Source organism: Nicotiana sylvestris, chromosome 12, assembly GCF_000393655.2.
Source record: "Nicotiana sylvestris chromosome 12, ASM39365v2, whole genome shotgun sequence".
Classification (NCBI taxonomy): domain Eukaryota; kingdom Viridiplantae; phylum Streptophyta; class Magnoliopsida; order Solanales; family Solanaceae; genus Nicotiana; species Nicotiana sylvestris.
In genome coordinates this window covers 60,281,226-60,306,998 of record NC_091068.1, presented here as the reverse complement: position 1 = coordinate 60,306,998, position 25,773 = coordinate 60,281,226, and positions in this window count along the sequence as shown.

Here is a 25,773-nt window from a genome sequence, read left to right as displayed (position 1 = left end):
GAATATTTATTAAAATAGCAGATGATATCAAATTTTTTGAAAAAAAAAAGAAAAAAAAAATTACTAACAGCTGGCTTGATTTGTTTTCTTGAAAAAAGAATGATTCAGAAATTTCCTCGAGACGAAGAAAATGCTAAGTGTAGGGGAGTTTGATAAAATAAAAATACTATGCATAATATGAGTTGTTATTGAATCCTTAATACTAATATTGTTATTCTCTTGTAGGTAATATCAAAATATAAATAAAGAAATAAATAAGAATGAAGAAGGAGTTGAAAATGGAAAAGAAAGAAGCTATCATCAGCAAAAGTCACGTGTACACTTGATGTACACCATTCTCTCATCAAAATTCATTTCAAATTGGCAAGTTGGCAAGATGAAAGAGAAAAGTTTGTTAAATTTTTTTTGTACACGGCAAAAGTAATGGAAATATCTATAAATACCGTCATTTTACAAAGCTGCGAGACACAATTCTCAGGGAGGAGAAATTGAGACATAAAATTGAAATCTTCTTTTTCTTTCTTCTACTTTTTCAGTTATCCGGTGTATGAAATTATTCTAGTTCCTATTTTTAATTAAATAGGGGAATTATTCTTTTGAATATTTCTTTCTATTTTCTTAATTAATGGGCAAGAATATTTCCATTGTCAGTACTAACTCCATTATGGAGTAACTTTTCTTGTGTTGGGAGAATGATGGATCTTAATATTTTTATATAATAATAGATATTATTCCTCAATTTCACATGCTTGAGCTGAAGCTTTTTATTTAAATTTTATATGCTTTATAGTTGGGTGTTATTTAAATTATCAACATCTATCTATTTCGTACTACATTTTAACTTCGTACTAATTCTGTAATCGAAGGAGGCGGAAGAAGTAATTTAGTTAAATTTGGTATTGATAAATGTTAACTTTATTTAGTGACATCTAGCTCTTATATGTTAAAATTGATTCTACAATTATTTATAATCGAAAGAGGTGAATATTGTAATAGTCAGTTATAACAAGTAGGGTAACCGAAATGAACTTACTAAAAAAGAGCATGTTTCAGTTTAAGCATATATTTCTGACTCTTTAATATTACTATTTTGACGCTTAATTTATATAACCGAGAGGAGTGTAATTAATTGTTTAACTTAAGTAATAATATATAAATGTAATCGTGAGAGGCATTTATAACATTTACGAGAAATAGAAATTGAAGAATAAATATATCTACTATATAATAAAAGTATTAAGTGAAGTCAGGATCCCAACACCTTTTTATTATATTTGTGAAAAATAAAATATTTTCTACTGCTCTATTCATGCATTTTTTAGTTAATTTACAACTCAACTCTTTCTGATTTTCTCAAATAGTAATTAAAATAAGAAACGTCTATAGAATAGATAAACCAATCTCTGTGGGTTCCACATCTTTCTATACTATAATTTGACAGAGTACGAGTTTAATTTATACACACCAGACACTCGTCAGACATGACAAACTGTAAGACCTCAACAAGCATGAAAATTTTGTAAGACCTTACTACATACATAAAACTCAATCCCGAAGTTTAGGCTATACATAGCATTTGTAAGAATCCCGAAAGGGCATACCCTCGGTGTAGACGCCTAAACTATCACTCGGGATCAAAAATGGCCCCGGCCAAACACATATGACTGCGGTCAAAATGGCAGCACCAGCCAAATTAACACGACTCGGGGACGCCCGACCGTCGCTAACAAAATCACAGGCCACTACTTCGAATCTACTTCGAAAAGAACCGGTTAAAACATGCTTCCATCAACAAGCAAACGAGCTTCGACCATGTCAGCTCCAAATCACAAGGCTTCGAGCTACTCAGCCTACGAGCTAAAAACCTTCCAAGGTGCTCGAACATCGCCGCTAACGACTTGAAATCGAGGTTCTTCCCGAACCGACGACGGGTCAAGCAAAATTATTTCAAAAAGACATTAACGAGAGGAAAATAAAGCCTACAATATGCCCACGGGCAAAAGCGTAAGAGCCATTGTCGCCAGCCAAATGAGCCTCCACACACTAAAAGGTCACAACGACCAAACAGCGTAAGAGCCATTGTCGCCAGCTTGAAAATTGAAAACTTGAGGATTAAAATGAGCTCGAGTTGTAACCCGATTTGGAGAGCGGATCCAAAATAGTTAACTACACATGCCTAAAGGCACAACGTAAGTGCCATTTTCGCCAGCCAAACAAGCCTCAGGGACACACTTAAAAGGTCGCTTCGACCCAAGGCTTAAGAGCCATCGTCATCCGCCCATGCAGACACGAAAAAACTTGAGGGTCAATTAAAGCTCGAGTCGCAAGACGACTCGGAGACTGAACCCAAAATAGTTAAATACAAATATCCAAGGGCAAGGAATAAGAAACATCATCATCCGCCCGTGCAGGCACATGAGATTGAAGGTCAAGTAAGCTCGAGTCAAAGCCTGACTCGGAGACTAGACCTAAACAACGGGGCAAGGCACAAAGGCCCTAATGCCTACTCGCGTCAAAAATCGCACTTAAGAGCTTCTAGGCCTGTCTAGTGAGCTCCGGATCCACAGAGTTCCCGCCAAACACCGAAACCAGCCCGCCTGGTCGAAAGCAATGCATAAAGAGATACAAAAGAGATAAAGTTTCAAGTTTTATCTTATTTACATACGTAAAAAGGCATGCTCTCCATCTACAAACATTCTCTGTGAATGTCAAATACAAAATGGAAAAGTGGCGAAATCTACGCTCTACTCCAGAAGGCTACAACTTACTAGCCCCGAATTCGCTCTCCGTGACGTCAGCAAGAAGTGACCAAGCATCATGCTCGTCCGCCCTTGCTCGAGCCAACTCCTCTAAGAGAATGAAGCCTCTAGCGCCGATCTCTTCGAGTACCTCTCTCCGGGATCTGCAATGAACATATTCCCCGATCCTCTTCTCACGATCAAGGGCCCGCTTTAACTCAGCTTGGGCATTAGCAACATCCTTCAAATGAATCGCCATATCCTGATCAGCCTTGGTCCGACTTAATGCTACTTCAGCCCGGGCATCAACTATCTCAGCCCTGACCTTCGAGAGATAGGACTCGAGCTTCGCGATCATATCCGCTTGAACTGAAGCATTGTCACGAGCCAAGCGGAGTTGGGCCTCGAAGGTAGGAACCTTGGCCAAGGCACCCCTCTCCTTAAAAGCTTGAGCCTGCACCTGAGCCCTCAGTTCACCACAAGCATTCCTGACTCGGTCGGCTTCGCCCCTAAGGTACCCCAAAACCTCCATCTTTTTCTGCAGCTAAGATAGGCAAAAGGATTAACCTTAAGGGTCAAAAGAGCAAAATGCATATTACGGAAGGTTACCTACTCCATCAAATAGCTCTCGTAATTCAAGCTCCGATACGCCTTATTGCCAGTGCATCAACTCAACCTCCTTCTCCTTGCTAAGGAGCCTAAGGGACTCACCCTCAACCAGAGCTTTCCGAAGCCTAGCCCCATGGCGGAGCAGCTCAGACTTGAGCCTATTAAAGTCCTGCAAAAGAAAAACTCGATAAAGAAAAGAAGATGCAAAATACAGAAGGACTGCACCGAAACTCACCATGAAGTGAAGCCGACGGACTTCCTCGAAGGCTGAGCAAACTCTTGTTGGTCCCGCCCCTTTAGCCCTGGAAGAACCAAACTCGAGCGAAGAATATTCACTAGGAGGAACCACCGCTCTGGAACTAAACACTCGGAGAACAGCATGCTCGGGCGATGTCCTCTCCTCGAAGACACGGGCCCGTCCAGCCCCACTTAAAGCTCCATCGCACTGCAAGTGCAAATTCCATTTATCGCCGACGTCCCTCAGCTCAGAGGCCGATGACTCCTTCCCCTCTCCGGAGGAGAAAAGCCTCACCCCAAGGAACTGCCCGATACCTGCAACGGCAAAGCCAGTACAAAATAAAGAGGAGAATGACATCTCAAATATACGAAGACCAAGGTAAAAACAGCGTACACGCATACCCTGGAATTTTGCTTCCCATCTGTCACAGGACACAGCTCGCCACCTACGCTCATCGCAAGTCGAATGGGTCGCCAACTTACGGACCCAGCCGGACAGATTGAGAACTTCGCCCGGCGTCTATGAAGTTGCTACAAAAAGGGAAGAAACACAATTACTCAACTGGTTTTCACTAGAAGCAAAATCTAAGAAAGCACGAGACACTCCACCCACGCGCGTAGTTCCATCCCTCGGGAAATGGCATGAGCTCCATGGGGATAATGCCAGCCATCCTAACCCGGATGAATCGACTAACCCACTCTTGATCCTCATCTTCCTCATCATCAACAACAAAGGGCGTGGACGAATGGCACTGTAAGGTTAGCAAGCCTCGATGATGAAAGGGCTGGTACAACCTGACGAGGTGGCTGAGCGTGAGGTCAAGCCTAGCCTTCTCCACAAAGAATCTCATCATTAGTACCACTCTCCAAAACGACGGGTGTGTCTGTGCCAAAGTAACCCAGTACATCAGGCAGAAGTCAAGCATGACCCTATCAAGGGGGCCTAATGCGAAAGGATATAGGTATACGTTCAAGAATCCATCAACAGAATCTATAATACTCTCATCCGGGGAAAGCACCTGCAGCGCTACCCAGCAGCGGTGTATAGTCCGAACGACTGTCTACAAAAGTGGAGAACCGATTCCTTGTCTATCATCGTTTTGGGCCAATGATAATAGCAACCATAGTAGCGACAGGATGGCATGGTCGTGCTCGATAAAAGGAAGCTCCGGCAAGAGGCCACAACACAGCCTACGGGAGCTCTGCCAAACGTCCTTGAGGCCACGAGCCCCAAACATGATGTTCAAAGATAGAGGAAGATGATAAGAAGAAATAGGCAAATGAGCTAATAAAGGCAATTGGATAGAAAAGCAATGCCAAAACGCCCCCATTTATAGGGGTAACGACACGGTCATCGAGGATTTGGAAGATTGACCGGTGGACGCAATTACTGCATTCTTGAAGAACCGAATCGACGACGATGCATTCATCTTGGAGAACGGGAATCGACAGTGCATTGAATGATGTCAAATACACAAGTCCATGGGACACCCCGATTGCCGCAAAAGCTCACGCCACAGGTTGCATCATTGGTATGACGTCACCATGAGAAACTCGTGGAGTTAGGTATCAGAATCATTTCCCATCGCTTTGTTCTGGGAAACACGGAGACTATCTATATGCAGTGAAATTAGAGGACTTAATTTCTCGCTATCAAGCCACTTCGGAAGAATACCTCGAGACCCCGAGGACATGGAGCTGCGACCGAGTTCCCTCCCTCGGGGCTCGTCGAGGCCCGACTCAAAAAATACAAAGACCGAGGCTAGAGCAAAAGGGGAAACTCCCAAGGCACGCGACTCAATCTAACAGAGCCAGCCTATCCAGAGCGTATGTCGAAGCGTCACATCTAGCCGTCCCATCTCCATACTTTACAATTAATGTATGTTGTACTATAACTAGGTTCCCCTCCTATATAAAGGGAACCCACACTACTTTGAAAGGGCTATGTTGCTCAAACTATTTTCCACAAGATCAATAATATCTCTCTCTCTTTTCTCTCTAACTCTCTCGCTCGAGGCCACTTTAGCCTTTATTAATTTCATACTTGTTTTTCATTTATTACTTGATATTGGCCATAAAGAGCCTTATTTGATTATATTCTCACTGTTATCCCCTTTCCCGGTTACCCCGATAGCTCGAGCTCGAGCCATATATCAACCTCGAGGTCCTTCATCGACCAGTCCGAGGCTCGGGATGCAAGCCTCTCAGTTTGATTACTGCCCCGCTTTAGCTCATATTTCTTTGTTAAACTTCATACTCTTAGCATCAACTGCTCTAAACAACTAGCATAAAAATAGATCACGTATTTTTAGAATCCCATTTTACAAATTTAGTTATTGTTACCATTTTGACGGTAAACAATTGCTTTGTCTATTGGTTCTATGTGATGGGGTTGATTGGTTCGGGCTCGAAAAAAGGATTTGTAAGGTTTGAGACACTTACTCTCTTTTGAGGAAGCTTAAGTTAGAAAAGTCAATCAGATATTGACTTATGTGTTAGAGGGATCAGATGTGAGTTCCGATGGTTCAATTAGCTTCGGGAGGTGATTTGGGACTTAGGAACATGATCAGAATGATTTTTAAAGGTCAGGAGTAGATTTAAGCTTGAATTGGCGAATTGGATTTTTGGCGATTTCTGGTTGATAGGTGAGATTTTGATATAGGGATCGGGATGGAATTCAAAGAGTTGCAGTATTTGGGATGTGTGTGTAAAATTTCAGGTCATTCGGACGTGGTTTGGTTGAGTTTTTTTTAACAAAAGCGCAATTTAGAAGATTTTTAAAACTTAGGCTTGAATCCGATGTGTTTTGGTTGATTCAGTGTTGTTTGAGGTGTTTTGAAGATTGATATAAGTTTGAATAAGGTGTTGGGATATGTTGGTTCTTTTGGTTGAGGTCTCGGGGGCCTCGGGGTGATTTCAGATGGTTGACGGAGAGTTTGAGATTTTTGGTGAAGCTATAGATTTTCTGCTTCTGGTATTTCCGCACCTGCGGATTGGGTATCGCAGGTGCGATGCCGCATGTAAGCACGTGATTTTTGACCCTCCCCGAGAATTTTCACATTTTTAGCGTGAATATGTGAAATTAGGACTAGTATAGCCATTTTAATTATTTTTACTTTATTTCGTTGCAAAAAGAAAATTTTCAAAAAATATATATATAAATTTTAGTTTATGTATCCCTCATAAATTTGAAAATACAAAAATTGCACTTTATTTTTGTACTTTATATAATTTCGAAAATTACAGAAAAATAAATAAAATATAGTTCTATTAAGGTTTTATAGTCATTTTAACTTTGAAAATACAAAAAATATTACTTCATATTTTATCTTAATATTGAAAAACGAAAATTACAAAAAAATAGTTTTATTAATATTTTGTAGCTATTTTAAAATCTTGAAAAATATTTAAAAATATATAGTTTTGTTTAAATACTAGTCTTATTTTTGGTAGTTATTTTGCTTACATAGGACTAGTTAAGCAACGTGTTCCTATTTCTCGGGTCCGGGCAAAAGAATAATATTCGGGTTCAAACTACCCGGTTTTAGGCCTAATTTTCGGACCTAGCCCACAATAAACCGTGTCCAGGACACGTGGGGAACCCCACCACGCGTGGGGGACATATGCCTCGAACCCCACCACGCGTGGGGCTCATTTTTCTTGACAAGCCCATGCTAAATACACGGACAAACACAAAGAAAGGGAGACTCGGAGGATTTTGGAAAAATTGGAAAAATTGGACTGTAGCCTCGTCTTCTTCTTTCTGAAGAAACAAAACAAAACCGACTGTAGAAAAATCTCGGACCATCACTTCCCCCGCGTCAAAACCCACGACGACCCTCCTCAGGTCCGGCAGAAACACCAACTCCCTCACCTTCCCCATCGCCCCGACAGAGGATTTTTAAAAATGGCTTAGAACAAGTACTGTTCCTCCGTCTTCTTTGAAAAACCAAACAAAAAAACCTACTGTAAAAAAAAAAACTCCATTTTTCCGGACTCCCCCAGCACCGGGCCGACTCCCCTACTGCCCAAAACCATCAACAAACCTCCATTGTTGTCCACCCCGTCACCTCCACCATTTTCAAGCTTCGCTGCATTTCCGAGCAGCTGGTTCTGCATGCTTTCGCGTCGCACCCCCCCCATCGCAGCCCCAGTCCCGTCGACCTCAACCCTAACCCAGAACCACCGTGAAACCTACCATTACTGTCGCGTCCCCAGCAGTAAGCGAAACCACCTCCCTCCGTCGACCTCTGCCCAACACCACCACCCAAACACCAGCCCCCCGTCGTCCAGTCCGTCAGCTTCCTCCACCGTGTCCAGCCTCCGTCGAGCAGCGACTGCTGTTACCTTTCCCGGCGTCGCGTTGCCCAGTCAACCCACTGCCACCAACAGGCAAGCCATCCTCACGTCCAAACGATCCCTTCTGCCCATCTCCTCGTACCAGTTGCTGCGTCGGAGATACAGTAGCAACTAACAATCTTGAGGCGTCGACAGTTGTGGGGTCCAAGCTTTCCATCGAGGTCGTCTTTGGTTCGTCGAGGTCCGGTACGTCGAGGTTGTTGTCCGAGGTTTCGTCGCAGGTCCAACGCATCGGACGTTAATCTCAAGTAGGTTATCTCTGCCCGTGTCCTTCATGTTTGCTGTTTAGTAATATGTATAGGTGTTTGGTTGAAATACAATCCTAGTTCATGCGGATAGTACGCGAAATTACGCGAGACATATATACATGATGATTGCGAATTGCTATATTTGATAATTAAATCCGTATGGTATTGAAATTTGGCCGTGAATGTCTCTTCCGTTGTTTCGTTATTTTTAGTAGCTATTTGACATTTTGTTTCTTCATGTTTAAATTGTTGTTATCCAAATATTTGTCGTAATAGAGGTTTGCATGAAAGGTGTTAATTATTTAGTTTGTCTTAATAGTTGTTTATACATGTGGTAGTAATGTTGAAATTATAGTAGCAATTTTAATTCCGCGGAAAAATACTCGCTTCATCAAATAGGTTCAATCTATAACCTATGACCTCGCAAAGTAGCAAAGAATGTAGTTATTTTAGCCTTATCCCTTTTTTTTTCTTTTGAAAATAAATAAATAAATAATAAATAAATAAAAAAACGAGACAAGCTTCACCATAAATGAAAAGTGTACAGACTGCGGAGCCCTCACAAAAATGTATGTATTAAATACTTAGATTCCGGGATAGGCCGTTTAGCAAATTTCACGGCCCTACCCAAAATAATAATGCGCTAGTTGCTTTAGGCGCGCCTTTAATAATATTATCTCCTTAAGCTCGGGTGCACATTTATGTGACCCAAATCCAAGTCTCAGCGAAATCGAAATGTGTCTCTAATCACGGGTACATTGATTGTGACGTGGTCTGAGATGCGTTTCCACGACGTTGCAAATTCCTTAAAAAAAAAACAAGAATGAGATGAGCCTCCCGAATAAAAATACAAATTGCGGGGCCCTCAGTGAATACTTGTTTTAAATTACTTAGAATTCAGGAGGGCCGCTTAGCGAATTTCGTGGCCTTCCCAAAATAATAACACGATAGTCTCTTTAGGCGCGTGTTTAATAATCTACTTTCTTAAAACTTGGGTGTGCATTTCATGCGACCCAGATCCAAATCCCAAAACATCAAATAAAATATGTTCCGGATTGTGGGTGCATTTCATGTGACGCAGTCCAAAGACATGTTTTAAGCGATGTTCACATTCTTTGAAATAATAACAATAAAGCGGTAAAAAGTTAAAATTGGCACATTGGTTCATAATTGTATTTAAAATCAGATAAATAAGCCGAATATGACAGTTGAGCGACCGTGCTAGAACCACGGAACTCGGGAATGCCTAACACCTTCTCCCGGGTTAACAGAATTCCTTATCCGGATTTCTGGTACGCAGACTGTAATATGGAGTCATTCTTTTCCTCGATTCGGGATTAAAATTGGTGACTTGGGACACCCTAAATCTCCCAAGTGGCGACTCTGAAATAAATAAACCAATCCCGTCTCGATTGTCCTTTAATTGGAAAAACTCCCTTGCACCCTCGCGGGTGCGGAAAAAGGAGGTGTGATAGCTCTGGCGACTCTGCTGGGGATCAGATAACCCAGAACCACTGGTTCAGGGTTAGAAATTCGAGCTTAGATAAATTGTTATATTTGGCTTTATCTGATTTTTTACATGTTTTAAGCCTAATGTGCTAAATGTTGCTTTTACCGCTTTGATATTATGTGAACTGTATATAAATTGTGCCGAAACCCATCTTCTCTCTGAGTCTTCTAAATCATGAAGAAGGGCGTACTTCGTATGACTTCTTTTCTGTATAGTGTCAAATCCCAATTTAGAACGAGGTTCGGATAAGTTGCTAAGCCGGTGAAGCTTCTGTATTCCCGGTACGCTGCCCCCCCTCGGCTCGAGCTGTCCGCTCGGGTAAGCCAGGTCTAGAACAAACACCCAGGTTCTGAACCTAGTATAACAAAGCCACATGCCGGATCCCTAGTAGGAACGTTTATTTGCATCATGTGCATTTGACTTAGGGGACTCAACACAGGGGTTGGGTCCGTCTAGGACAAGCAACCTGAAAATAATAGACCATCTTATGGCATCCTATGTGCTACATGTTGTATTCAGTCAAGGGCGAATGGGTCATTTGGTCATTTCCAGCATGATGTTATTTTAATCAAAGCATGGGGAACATTTGCGGAATCCAAGAAGCCTTGGAATTCCCTATGTCCCCCACGCTTGCTTTTGGGAAAACACATGGGGAACATTTGTGGAATCCAAGAAGCCTTGGAATTCCCATATGTCTCCCACGCTTCATATGTTGGAAAAAACGCATGGGGAACATTTGCGAAATCCAAGATGTCTTGGAAATCCTTATGTTTCCCATGCCACATTTTGAAAACAACAATAAATATAAAAAAATAAAATTACAAATAAAACAAAGCATGAAAATTCAAAAAGATTTGGTATGTTTTCATTATTTTCCACAGATTAAAAAAAAAAAACATCGTGAAAAAGAGGAGAAAAAATGACAGTGTAGAGATATAACTACTTAGAGAAAAATCAATGTCCGAGTAGTATCGAAACTCTGCTGAAATTTTGAGAAAATGAAAAATGTCTTGTTAGTTTGTTATATTAAAAGCAAAGGAAAAACAAAAATCATCATTGTTCTGTCTTGTTTTTAAAAATATAGAAAAGAAAATAGTTTGTTTAGCCGTAAAAATGAAAATAAAAAAAAAAGGTTTTGTTTTTAAATGGGTTTTTTATTTATTTATCTGTTCATGAAAATGTCAAAATAAAAATAAAAATAATAAAATAAAAAGAGTTGGGCGTTGAAAGTAGTTTTATTATTTGTTGCAAATATATATATATATATATATATATATATATATATATATATATATATATATAAATCCAAAAAGTTTTTCTTTATTTCCAAAATATGTATATATATCTTTATTTGCTGCAAGAACATTTGTCTTACCAAGAGTTTTTAGAATCCCAATTTTCAAACCAAATAATCCAAAAATATTTTCCATTATTTACTTCTTTAGAAAGTTTTTCTAGTTGTTTCTTTAAAAAATAAAATAGAAAAAATAAAAAATATTTTGATTCTTCTTTTAAAAATTGAAAAGAAAATTCAAAATTCAAAAAAAAAACATTTTAGAAGCATTTCTTATATTAAAGGTAAAATTCCGAAAAATATTTTCTTCTTTTCTTTAGAATAAAAAAAAACGAAAATTCAAAAAATATTAGTCTTTCTTTTAAAAAAGAAAATCAATCAAAAAATAATATTTCCTTGCTTCTTTTAAAGTAGTTCTTTTAAACAAAGATTCAAAAAAAAGGTTAGTTCATCTTCTTATTATTATTTGCCTACTTATTCTCATCGGACCGAACTACGCGGGTTTGATTCTCACCGGATGTGAGATACGTAGGCAACCCTCATCGGGTCCAACCCCACCTTCTCAAAAAAGAAGGAATGTTTTATGTTTTTCGTTAATTCGTTTGTTTGTTATAAATGAAAATAATAGAATAATAGTCTATTTGATTGTTGTGAAAATAATAATAAAAAAAAATATAGAAAATGGAAAAGGGTCCTCTCAAAAATAGTTTATTTGCCCGAACTACGCGGGTTTGATTCTCACCGGATGTGAGATACGTAGGCAACCCTCATCGGGTCCAACCCCACCTTTTGCTAAAATAGCCAAAAAACAAATAAATAAAAAATATATGTCAAATTTTAATTTTGTCATAAAGAAAGTCAGGTGACGCTGTTTTATCAAGACATAGCCGAATGTTCCCGAAAGGGACGCCGGAAGGCTGACTTTGCATAAACAGCCACTTTTGGGTCATTTTTGAGACTTGGTCCAGTTGACCCCCACAGCCTAAAAATCTTCGTCCCCGAGACGTTGAAAGGCCGTGTTTGCAATATTGACTTTTCTCATTTGAAAAACGATAAAAAGAGTTATAAATAAGTCAGGTGATGCTGTTTTGTCATAAAAAGGGCCGAATGTTCCCGAAAGGGGACGCCGGAAGGCTGACTTGGCATAAACAGCCACCTTTGGGTCATTTTGAGATATGGACCCACACAGCCTTATAAATCTTCATCCCCGAGGCGCTGAAGGGCCGTGTTCGCAACACCAGGTTTTCATTATAATTTGAAAGAAAAAAAAAACAAAGAGTCGACGGTCAGGTGAATGCCGTTTGGATGTTTAGTAAAAATAAAATATGAAAAAATAAAATAAGCCGAGCCAGTTTCGGCCGCGTCTTAAACCGTTCTTGCCGAAGTAGCCTTAGAGTATCTGTCAGTTGTCGAAAGGTTATTTTCGTAAAAGAACGGACAAGTTTGTAAAAGTGTCATAAAATAATCCTCCCCGGCCTCAAAATTCATGTGAAATTTGGAAGGGGCCACATTGGCAAAAATAACCATTTGGTTGCATTTGTCGAACAGAGAAAGGGAGTTAGCCTTTTGTTTTTGAGTTTATAAATCTTTTGATTAAAATAGGCGGGTTGTTTGATTTTCAAGTTGGTAGGTCATCTTTAAACCTTTGAAACCCAGTTTGTTTTAATATGAAAAGTGAAAAGAAAAATGTTCATTATTGTTTATCTTTTATTGGTCCGAACTACGCAAGGTCTGATTCATGCGGGGTCATGATACGTAGGCAATCTCCATAAGATTCGACCACAACAAAAAAAAAAGGAAAAAAGAGAGAATGAAAAAAGAGAATGAAAAAAAAACGAAATGAAAAAAATGAAAAAAAGAAAGAAAAAAAATTTGAAAAAATCGAAAAAAAAGAAAAAATCGAAAAAAAGAGAAAAAGAAAAAAGATGTTGTCAATAATAAGGACCGACTGAGTCCATTCTAACCTGTTTGTTTTGCAAATAAAATTAAGGTGGTTGGTTTGTGGTAAGCCGAACAATGACACCCGGAATCCTTTACTTGCACCTCATGATGCACACTCTGCGGGGATCAGGCCTGATGACAGAAGCACTCGAATCCTGTTGGAAACTTGTTGACGGAGATATGGAAGCTGGTAATGGTCTTGGCAGTATTGATGCAAAGCTCAGTGGTTAAAAGGCCAATTTTGATAAAATGGGAGGACGCTCCGTTCCTTGGTTAACAAGAAAGAAGCAGTTGGTGGCTTATTTTGTTGTCATTCCTGTTTGTTCGGATTATTAGGATTGTAATTCGGATTTTGTTTTGTGTCAATATCTTTCCGCTTATCTTTCCGTTTTGTCATAGCGGTTTGTTTTAGTTTTGTCCAGGTTGTTTAGGATTTTTATTTCATTTGTTTGTTATTCAAACCATTTCACCGGTAGTCTAATACAAAATCCGGTCTTTTATTATTTCCAGTCATCTTTTTGTTTAGTCCTTTTATCATTTTTTGTTCAATGCCGATTCTAGGGACATGACATGTGCACACACTTTGGGCCTAAAGTTAATCATAAAACCCTGGAAAGGCGATCCGACCATTTAAAGAAAATAAGGACTGTTTGAGATTATTCAGAGCCCGAGTCATGTGGAACTGGGGCAAGTTAAGCACAAAGAAAACCGTTAAAAGCAAGGTTCGCCAAATTGGCATGAGGGTCGGTCATGATAATGAGAGTGTCGCCCAACGGTGCTTAGAAATGACAAAGGAAAAATAAAATGTTTAACATAATTGTCAAGTCCAGCACCATCAGAAGAGACTACAAATTTAAAGTGTGTTGTTTGCACTTGGCATGTTTTGAAGACTGGAATGACGAAGGCATTTTGTTCTGCTACCCAAACACTTTATCCTTCGTTACCCCTTTTGAGCCTTATTTATTTTCTTTCATACCCCTCGTTCGGAATTAGTAGCAACGAATAGAATACGCAAGCATGGCAGGTAAAAAAAAAGAAGAAAAAAGAAGAAGAAAAGAAAACAACAAAACGAAAAAAGGGAAAAATGAAAGAAGGAAAAGAAAGAAAGAAAAATGATATAAAAAAAAGAATCAAATGAAAAAGAGGAATTGGGAACTACGTTTGACCTGATTCCTCAAAGAGGATACGTAGGCGCTTCACGGCTCGGTCATAGTTTTGAAAAATGAAAAAAAAAACAATTAAAATATCCCCAAGCAGGAAACTGGGGCAAAAGTTGCGTTTGATGTAAATAAATCTAATTCCGAAGGTTGTAATTAATAACCCAGAATCGATGCACTTTTGAGCCTTTAATACCCTTTCTTTCTAGCCCTATCCAAAACCCACATTACAGTCCAAAGAAAGACCTTCCGATCAGTCTTCAAAAGATGCCAAGTCAGACGAATGTTGTCTTACCGGCGAACATAACATTCTGTTCCACAGCAGAAAGGGCTCTAATCTCCAGCAGAAAGAGTCATACCGGCGACACTCCAAATCCCCCAGCTGGAGAGAGATATAAAACGAGAGAGTCTTATTGGTGAAAACCTTCACAGGCACCATAAGGCGATGAAAGCTGAGAGAAAACCCAAAAATGAGAGAGACTTGATAGTGAAAACCCTTCGGGCACTACAAGTCGAATAAGATTGAGAATCAGAGGGGGAATCGCCAATGGAAGATCTTAAAAGATGATTGACGGCAGAGGATAGGCCACATACGCATGTCATGGCCATTAGAGTCGGTATCTGCGTTTGATAGGTTTTTATTTATAGTTTCTTTTGTAAAAGAGTCATCGTTTCCTTTGTCTTTTATTTTGTTTCTGTTATCTTTCTCCTTTCATAAAAAATTTCCCCAATAGAGTCTGTCCGGTCAGAACAAGTATGAAATGACTTCAAAATATGCCATCATCTTTCCAAGATGAGATCTGACTAGTATATCCAAATGGTATAGTCAGCAAGGAACAAGCGCGAGGCCAGTGTCAAAAAGATATCCCCAGCAAAGGGAATTGACAGAAGGATTGACGAGCGTCAAGAGAGATATCCTTGCCAAAACCAAGGTTATAAACCTCAAAGGCCAAGGCCCATGAACAGAGCAAGGAGAGCAGTGAGCATGATTGGGCGAAATCCATACTAGACTAAAAGGTCGGGGAAAACGCCAGTTTCCAAGCTATGCCACAAAAGAAGAGAGATATCCCCCAGCAGGAAGGGATTATCCCCAGCACATAATATCATCCCCAACAAGTTGTGCAACGCAAAGCAAGGAAGGAAAAAAGGAAAAGCTATCCCGTTGGGAGTATCACAACCAACCACCATGTTTTCAACTAACAATTTTGTTTGATTTGAAACAGGTAAAGGAAATGGCATTGATGCCAGAACTGCGTGCCACAAGGGATATTATCAAACTGGGGCAGAAAATTTTCCTTCCATTTAGAAAATTTTCTGGAAGTCAGGTACCCTCAGCTGATAACATTTTACCCCCAACAGGTAAGTAAATAATTCCTCAACAGTGTCATCCCTAGCAGTTGCGAGGGGTCCAACACGACTCTCAAGGGAGGTAGTATTTGAAGGAAGAAGCTATGCAAAAAAAAAAAAAAAAGGAAGAATAAAAAAAAAAGAGAAGAATAGAATAAAAAGATAATAATGAAAAAAGGAAAAAAATGTAAAAAGCCATCCCCATCTAAATAATCCCCAACAGTTTCGAGGGAGGACAACACAGGTAAGTAAATAATTCAAAATAAAAAAAAAATAAAAAAGCGAAGGTTTCATTAATAGGAGACGCACTTCCTAGTTTGAAATCATTAGAGTTCTACCCATAGGAGATGCATTTCCTCCTAAGTTCGTTTTAGTTGTACCAATAGGAGATGCATTTCCTCCTAAGTTTTAGTTTTACCCATAGGAGATGCATTTCCTCCTAAGTTCGTTTTAGTTGCACCAATAGGAGATGCATTTCCTCCTAAGTTTTAGTTTTACCCATAGGAGATGCATTTCCTCCTAAGATTGTTTTAGTTTCTCCCCATAGGAGATGCATTTCCTCCTAGGTTTGTTCAGTTTCACCCATAGGAGATGCATTTCCTCCTAAGATTGTTTTAGTTGCACCCCATAGGAGATGCATTTCCTCCTAGGTTTAAGTTTTACCCATAGGAGACGCATTTCCTCCTAAGTTTAAGTTTTACCCATAGGAGACGCATTTCCTCCTAAGTTTAAGTTTTACCCCCTAGGAGACGCATTTCCTCCTAAGTTCATTTTAGTTTCACCCGTAGGAGATGCATTTCCTCCTAATTGGTTGTTAAAGATAAAAATCTCCTAGGATCAAAATCTTAGTCTGATGAATCTTTCTCCTAAGATACCAAAAAAAACAAGACCTAGTCTGATGAACCTTCTCCTAGGATCAAAATCTTAGTCCGATGAATTTTTCTCCTAAGATAGAGACCTAGTCTGACGAACCTTCTCCTAGGATCAAAATCTCAGTCTGATGAATCTTTCTCCTGAGATACCAAAAACAAAAAATGACCTAGTCTGACGAACCTTCTCCTAGGATCAAAATCTCAGTCTGATGAATCTTTCTCCTGAGATACCAAAAAGAAAATGACCTAGTCTGATGAACCTTCTCCTAGGATCAAAATCTTAGTCCGATGAATTTTTCTCCTAAGATAGAGACCTAGTCTGACGAACCTTCTCCTAGGATCAAAATCTTAGTCTGATGAATCTTTCTCCTAAGATAACCAAAAACAAAAAATGACCTAGTCTGATGAACCTTCTCCTAGGATCAAAATCTTAGTCCGATGAATTTTTCTCCTAAGATAGAGACCTAGTCTGACGAACCTTCTCCTAGGATCAAAATCTCAGTCTGATGAATCTTTCTCCTGAGATACCAAAAACAAAAATGACCTAGTCTGATGAACCTTCTCCTAGGATCAAAATCTTAGTCCGATGAATTTTTCTCCTAAGATAGAGACCTAGTCTGATGAACCTTCTCCTAGGATCAAAATCTTAGTCTGATGAATCTTTCTCCTAAGATACCAAAAACAAAAATGACCTAGTCCGATGAACTTTCTCCTAGGATCAAAATCTTAGTCCGATGAATTTTTCTCCTAAGATAGAGACCTAGTCTGACGAACCTTCTCCTAGGATCAAAATCTTAGTCTGATGAATCTTTCTCCTAAGATACCAAAAAGAAAAGACCTAGTCTGATGAACCTTCTCCTAGGATCAAAATCTTAGTCCGATGAATTTTTCTCCTAAGATAGAGACCTAGTCTGACGAACCTTCTCCTAGGATCAAAATCTTAGTCTGATGAATCTTTCTCCTAAGATAACCAAAAAACAAAAATGACCTAGTCTGATGAACCTTCTCCTAGGATCAAAATCTTAGTCCGATGAATTTTTCTCCTAAGATAGAGACCTAGTCTGACGAACCTTCTCCTAGGATCCAAATCTTAGTCTGATGAATCTTTCTCCTAAGATAACCAAAAACAAAAAAAATGATGACCTAGTCTGATGAACCTTCTCCTAGGATCAAAATCTTAGTCCGGTGAATTTTTCTCCTAAGATAGAGACCTAGTCTGACGAACCTTCTCCTAGGATCCAAATCTTAGTCTGATGAATCTTTCTCCTAAGATAACCAAAAAAGAAAATGACCTAGTCTGATGAACCTTCTCCTAGGATCAAAATCTTAGTCCGACGAATTTTTCTCCTAAGATAGAGACCTAGTCTGACGAACCTTCTCCTAGGATCAAAATCTTAGTCTGATGAATCTTTCTCCTAAGATAACCAAAAATCAAAATCTTAGTCCGATGAATCTTTCTCCTAAGATGCTAAAAAAAAACATTTTTGAAAAAAAAAGAAGAAAAAAAAAGAAAGAAAAAAGAGTCATTTTCCTAAATCCAGGCGCCCACCTGTATAACGAGAGGCATACATTTCAGTCTTTTATTTTAAGTGTTGAAATTGGGAGCCCGCCCAGATAACAGAGGCATAAATTCAGTCTTTTTATTTTTAAGTGTCGAAGTTGGGAGCCCGCCCAGATAATAGAGGCATACTTTCAGTCTTTACTTTTCAGGTGTAGAAATTGGGAGCCCGCCCAGATAACAGAGGAATACGTTTCAGTCATTGAAGTTAGGCGCCCACCTGTATAACAAGGGAATACATCCTAATCTAGTGTTTAGTTCACTCTCAGCACTGCATCAGTAGTATCAGTGGGCTACGATTTTGCTAACGACTCACAAACCTTCCCAGTACAAACTGGGTTAGGAAATTTTGTTTGTTTTGTTTGTTTTGATTGTCAGGGGCCTGCCTGTAGAGCAGATGATTGTTATATGTCAAAGATTGAAGAAGTTAGGGGCCCGCCTGTAGAACAGCGGGATCGTTCAAAGTCAAGCCGTAACCCATTGGAAGGCAGAAAGCCACAACAAAAATCCCCTGCACTCAATCCAAGATAGAAGCAACAAGAATCTCGCCCCAAGAATGCGAGTCAACAGTCTGAGAGGGTCAACAAAAGCTAGTCACAAAAACAAAAAGAAAAAAAGAAGAAAAAGAAAAAAGAGAAAAATGAATGAATCCGAAGCACGGATGTGGAGAACAAATGTGATCTGCTCAAGAACTAGCGCCTACAACTAGCAAGTATCAAGGTTCAAATCCAAAGTCTGTATGAAGCACCATTCAAGACTCAAGACCAAGTTTCAGAAGACTTAAGAGATAGGAATCCTTGTAACTAGTAGCTGATAGGCTTAGTTAGTCTTTTTCAGTTTTCAGTTTTGTTGTAACGACAGGACCGCGGACCGGAACCTCAACGGAATGGCACCTCGATCGGCTCTTCACCTCGGTACCCTCTACTATCTCTCTCATTTCCGAACTACACGTGGCCTGAATCCTGTATAACCAAGGATATGTAGGCAGCTCGGATACCAGGGCTCGGTCACATTCCCTCCCTTTCCTTAAGTGTAGTCCGTCCAAGTAATGGTCGGGTCAGAAACACGTCTAGTCGTTCTTTGTCGGAAAACTCTTCGTGTTTCCAGTCAAAGAGGGCAGCTGTAAGCACGTGATTTTTGACCCTCCCCGAGAATTTTCACATTTTTAGCGTGAATATGTGAAATTAGGACTAGTATAGCCATTTTAACTATTTTTACTTTATTTCGTTGCAAAAAGAAAATTTTCAAAAAATATATATATAAATTTTAGTTTATGTATCCCTCATAAATTTGAAAATACAAAAATTGCACTTTATTTTTGTACTTTATATAATTTCGAAAATTACAGAAAAATAAATAAAATATAGTTCTATTAAGGTTTTATAGTCATTTTAACTTTGAAAATACAAAAAATATTACTTCATATTTTATCTTAATATTGAAAAACGAAAATTACAAAAAAATAGTTTTATTAATATTTTGTAGCTATTTTAAAATCTTGAAAAATATTTAAAAATATATAGTTTTGTTTAAATACTAGTCTTATTTTTGGTAGTTATTTTGCTTACATAGGACTAGTTAAGCAACGTGTTCCTATTTCTCGGGTCCGGGCAAAAGAATAATATTCGGGTTCAAACTACCCGGTTTTAGGCCTAATTTTCGGACCTAGCCCACAATAAACCGTGTCCAGGACACGTGGGGAACCCCACCACGCGTGGGGGACATATGCCTCGAACCCCACCACGCGTGGGGCTCATTTTTCTTGACAAGCCCATGCTAAATACACGGACAAACACAAAGAAAGGGAGACTCGGAGGATTTTGGAAAAATTGGAAAAATTGGACTGTAGCCTCGTCTTCTTCTTTCTGAAGAAACAAAACAAAACCGACTGTAGAAAAATCTCGGACCATCACTTCCCCCGCGTCAAAACCCACGACGACCCTCCTCAGGTCCGGCAGAAACACCAACTCCCTCACCTTCCCCATCGCCCCGACAGAGGATTTTTAAAAATGGCTTAGAACAAGTACTGTTCCTCCGTCTTCTTTGAAAAACCAAACAAAAAAACCTACTGTAAAAAAAAAAACTCCATTTTTCCGGACTCCCCCAGCACCGGGCCGACTCCCCTACTGCCCAAAACTATCAACAAACCTCCATTGTTGTCCACCCCGTCACCTCCACCATTTTCAAGCTTCGCTGCATTTCCGAGCAGCTGGTTCTGCATGCTTTCGCGTCGCACCCCCCCCATCGCAGCCCCAGTCCCGTCGACCTCAACCCTAACCCAGAACCACCGTGAAACCTACCATTACTGTCGCGTCCCCAGCAGTAAGCGAAACCACCTCCCTCCGTCGACCTCTGCCCAACACCACCACCCAAACACCAGCCCCCCGTCGTCCAGTCCGTCAGCTTCCTCCACCGTGTCCAGCCTCCGTCGAGCAGCGACTGCTGTTACCTTTCCCGGCGTCGCGTTGCCCAGTCGACCCACTGCCACCAACAGGCAAGCCATCCTCACATCCAAACGATCCCTTCTGCCCATCTCCTCGTACCAGTTGCTGCGTCGGAGATACAGTAGCAACTAACAATCTTGGGGCGTCGACAGTTGTGGGGTCCAAGCTTTCCATCGAGGTCGTCTTTGGTTCGTCGAGGTCCGGTACGTCGAGGTTGTTGTCCGAGGTTTCGTCGCAGGTCCAACGCATCGGACGTTAATATCAAGTAGGTTATCTCTGCCCGTGTCCTTCATGTTTGCTGTTTAGTAATATGTATAGGTGTTTGGTTGAAATACAATCCTAGTTCATGCGGATAGTACGCGAAATTACGCGAGACATATATACATGATGATTGCGAATTGCTATATTTGATAATTAAATCCGTATGGTATTGAAATTTGGCCGTGAATGTCTCTTCCGTTGTTTCGTTATTTTTAGTAGCTATTTGACATTTTGTTTCTTCATGTTTAAATTGTTGTTATCCAAATATTTGTCGTAATAGAGGTTTGCATGAAAGGTGTTAATTATTTAATTTGTCTTAATAGTTGTTTATACATGTGGTAGTAATGTTGAAATTATAGCGGCAATTTTAATTCCGCAGAAAAAATCCTCGCTTCATCAAATAGGTTCAATCTATAACCTATGACCTCGCAAAGTAGCAAAGAATGTAGTTATTTTAGCCTTATCCCTTTTTTTCTTTTGAAAATAAATAAATAAATAATAAATAAATAAAAAAACGAGACAAGCTTCACCATAAATGAAAAGTGTACAGACTGCGGAGCCCTCACAAAAATGTATGTATTAAATACTTAGATTCCGGGATAGGCCGTTTAGCAAATTTCACGGCCCTACCCAAAATAATAATGCGCTAGTTGCTTTAGGCGCGCCTTTAATAATATTATCTCCTTAAGCTCGGGTGCACATTTATGTGACCCAAATCCAAGTCTCAGCGAAATCGAAATGTGTCTCTAATCACGGGTACATTGATTGTGACGTGGTCTGAGATGCGTTTCCACGACGTTGCAAATTCCTTAAAAAAAAAACAAGAATGAGATGAGCCTCCCGAATAAAAATACAAATTGCGGGGCCCTCAGTGAATACTTGTTTTAAATTACTTAGAATTCAGGAGGGCCGCTTAGCGAATTTCGTGGCCTTCCCAAAATAATAACACGATAGTCTCTTTAGGCGCGTGTTTAATAATCTACTTTCTTAAAACTTGGGTGTGCATTTCATGCGACCCAGATCCAAATCCCAAAACATCAAATAAAATATGTTCCGGATTGTGGGTGCATTTCATGTGACGCAGTCCAAAGACATGTTTTAAGCGATGTTCACATTCTTTGAAATAATAACAATAAAGCGGTAAAAAGTTAAAATTGGCACATTGGTTCATAATTGTATTTAAAATCAGATAAATAAGCCGAATATGACAGTTGAGCGACCGTGCTAGAACCACGGAACTCGGGAATGCCTAACACCTTCTCCCGGGTTAACAGAATTCCTTATCCGGATTTCTGGTACGCAGACTGTAATATGGAGTCATTCTTTTCCTCGATTCGGGATTAAAACTGGTGACTTGGGACACCCTAAATCTCCCAAGTGGCGACTCTGAAATAAATAAACCAATCCCGTTTCGATTGTCTTTTAATTGGAAAAAACTCCCATGCGCCCCGCGGGTGCGGAAAAAGGAGGTGTGACACCGCAGATGCGAGGAAAGGACCGTAGAACCGGTCAAGGAGGAGAAGGGCAGGAGCCACATATGCGGTAGGTTGAACGCACCTGCGATGGCGTAGGTGCGGCTACTTGGTCGCATATGCGATTTTGGACTTCTAAGTGAAAGCCGCAGAAGTGGCTCATTGACCGCAAATGCGGTACCGCATAAGCGATATTTGGCCGCAGGTGCGGAATCCCTGTCCAGAAGGTATATATTCTTTCCTTCGCGAAATTTTGCTAAGTTCTCCATTTTTGAAGACGGGAAACGAGCTAGGGCAGTGATTTCAAGGAAAGATTGAAGGAAATCAGTTGGGTAAGTTCCCTAAGCTTCATTACTTGGGTTTATGATCATTTTTCCATTGTTTAATGGTATTAGTGGAGATTAAAGAAGAAAATTGGGGATTAGGGCTTGAGATTAAGAGACTTTAAAATGGGAATCTGAGGGGCCATTTGGACTCTAATTTCAGTGTTCTTGGTATGTATGGACTCGTGGAAGGATACGGATTCCGTTGATGTAATTTTTACCGAGTTTCAAGACGTGGTCTCGGGGGTCGGGTTTGGCCATTTTCGGGATTTTTGGTATAATTTGATTTATTTCGCATGGGCTTCGTCCCTTTAGCCTATTCTAATGTTATAATTCTTATTTTGGGTAGATTCGACATGAGTTGAGGCCGAGGCGAGAGGCAAAGGCATCGCGGAGTAGTGTTTTCATCCGGTTTGAGGTAAGTAACCATTGTAAATCTGGAACTGAGGGTACAAAACCCCGGTATTTGAATTGTTTTGATAAATGCGGTGACACACATGCTAGGTGACGAGCGTGTGGGCATGCACTGGTAAGGATTGTGACTTGGTCCATCCCGTAGCGACTATTAAGCCCCATATTTGATTTGAAACCTTATGATATTTCGTACTTTGTCATTATACTGTATTATGGGTTGTATGCCATGTTTCAAAACTTGTGCCGACCTGCTGAGACCCTTAGGGGCATTTTACTGTTTTTCCTCACTCTACTTGTTTGAAAGAATATCCTCAGTCATGTTTTACCTGTTTATTATTTAAAACTGGTTTTATCACTCTATTTCTTAAATGTGAGAACTATTTGGATTGAGTTCCCTAATTTCTACTGTTGTGCCCGAGAGGCTGTGAGGTTAATGACTGAGAGAGGTTGAGAACCTAATGGTGAGGATATTTATATATGTATGAATTATGGATCGGGCTGCACGCCGCAGTGATACTTATATGGATCAAGCTGCACGCCGCAGCGATATATATATATATTGGATCGGGCTGCGCACCGCAGCGATATGACGCTTGGGTAGTAGGAGCCCATCCGGAGTCTGTACACCCCCAATGAGCGTAATCGACTATAAATTATAGATCGGGCTGCATGCCGCAGCGGTTACTATGACTATTATTATTATTATGAGATTCCTCAGCTTATCCAGAGTTTGCCGGAGATTTGCAAGGTAGCTGCATGGCGTCCGCAACCCTGATTTCCTCTTTCCTATCTATTTATTTTCTGCATTTTTAGACTTATGATGTATTAGACAGTCGGTTGTGTATGTAGAGGCTCTAGACTTGTGACACCAGATGTTTGGGCTGTGTTGTCTTATGTTTCATTGATTTTCGCACATTTTGGTTGTTTTAAACACTTTTTATGAAAATTGGTATTCAAACCCGTGTTAGAAAAATGGTTTTTATAAAAGAAAAAGGATTGTGATTAATGTTTGGGTTGGCTTGCCTAGTAATGTGATAGTCACCATCACGACAGGTATTCAGGGTCGTGTAAGTTGGTATTAGAGCCTAGGTTACATAGGTATCGCGAGTCATGAGCCGGTTTAGTAGAGTCTCGCGGATCGGTATGGAGACGTCTGTACTTATCCTCGGGAGGCTGTGGAACCTTTAGGAAAAACTTTATATTCTTGAAACTCTTGTCGTGCCAGTCTGTTGACCCGAGTACTAAACTTCTGTTATTTCATTCTCTCACAGATGGTGAGGACATGTGCTACTAGGCAGGATGGACGACCACCAGTATCACCAGCTGAGGCCACTAAAGGCCGACGATGTGGTCGAGGCCGTGGTAGGGGCAAAGTAGCTAGGGCAGCACCTGCAGATCCACCAGCTGCCCCAGTTCAGGATCAGGTCCCAGTTTTGGACGCTACAGCAGCACCAGCTCAGGAACCAGCTATGCCTATTGTGATTCCAAGCCTTCAGGAGGCTTTAGCTCAGATTTTATCACTGTGTACCGATTTGGCTCAGGCAGTCTTAGTTACTATGGCCGTAGCACCGGTTTGGCTCAGGCGGTCTCAATTTCTACGACCGCAGCAACTTTTTAGGCCGGGGGAGGCACCCAGACTCCCGTTGCTCGCACACCTGAGCAGGTTGTGCAGGGGATCCAGACATCGGGTGCATCTCCAGCCCAACCGATTGCACCAGCTCAGGAGTATATGGTACCAGTTATGCCGGACGACGAGCAACGTTGACTAAAGAGGTTTGGAAGACTTCAGCCTCTGACTTTCAGCAGTGCAAAGGGCGAGGATGCCCAGGGTTTCTTGGATAAGTGCCAAAGGATGCTTCGTACAACGGCTATTCTAGAGACCAGTGGTGTAGCATTCACTACTTTTCAATTTTCTGGGGTTGCCTTCATTTGGTGGGAGGCGTAGGCAGCAGTTCTCTGTTCTCTTTTTGGAGAAGTATATGCCATAGTCTCGCCGAGAGGAGTTGTGCAGACAGTTCGAGCATTTGCGTCAGGGAGAGATGACTGTGATGCAGTATGAGATGCGATTCTGTGAGTTAGCTCGTCATGTGGTCTGGTTGGTTCCCACAGATCGAGAAAGGATCAGGAGGTTTGTTGATGGCCTCACATATCAGCATCAGATTCTCATGACTAGGGAGAGGGTGACAAGTACTACTTTCGATGAGGTTGTTGACATCGCCCGTGAGATTGAGTCGGTTCACTTCCAAGAGCGAGAGGAGAGGGAGGCCAAAAGGCCTTGGGGATCTGGTAGCTTTAGTAGTGCTCCTTCGAGGGGTCAGTTCCAGCAGGGCAGAGGCTGTCTATTCAGGAAGGCTCAGTCATCTCGCCCAAGTTATTGTGGGGTATCATCGGGTCATAGTTCTCACAGTTCTCATCAGGGCCACTCATCACTCAGTGCCCTTCCAGCCCAGAGTTTTTCTCGTGCTCCATCAATTCAGGGTTCTTCCATGCCAGGTCTTTCTACTAGTCATTCCAGTGCCAGGGGTTCCCTTCAGTCCCCATCTCCTACACCGGGGAGTTGTTATGAGTATGGAGAGTTTGGGCATATGAGGAGGCAGTGTCCTCGTCTTCATGATAGTCCATCTCAGCAGAGGGGTCAACCCTCGACTTCAGCTCCAGTTACTTCACCACCCACCCAAGCAGCTAGGGGTGGAGGTCAGTCAGGTAGGGGTCGCCCTAGAAGGGAAGGTCGATCAGGTGGTGGCCAGGCTCATTTCTATGCCTCCCAGGTAGACCAGATGCTGTTGCTTCAGATGTCATGATTTCAGGTATTGTTTCAGTCTGCCATAGAGATGCCTCTATGTTATTTGATCCCGGTTCCACCTTTTCTTATTTGTCATCATACTTTGCCCATTATTTGGATATACCCCGTGAGTCTTTTGTTTCACCTGTTCATGTATCTACCCTAGTGGGCGATACTATTGTTGTATACCGTGTGTACCGATGGTGT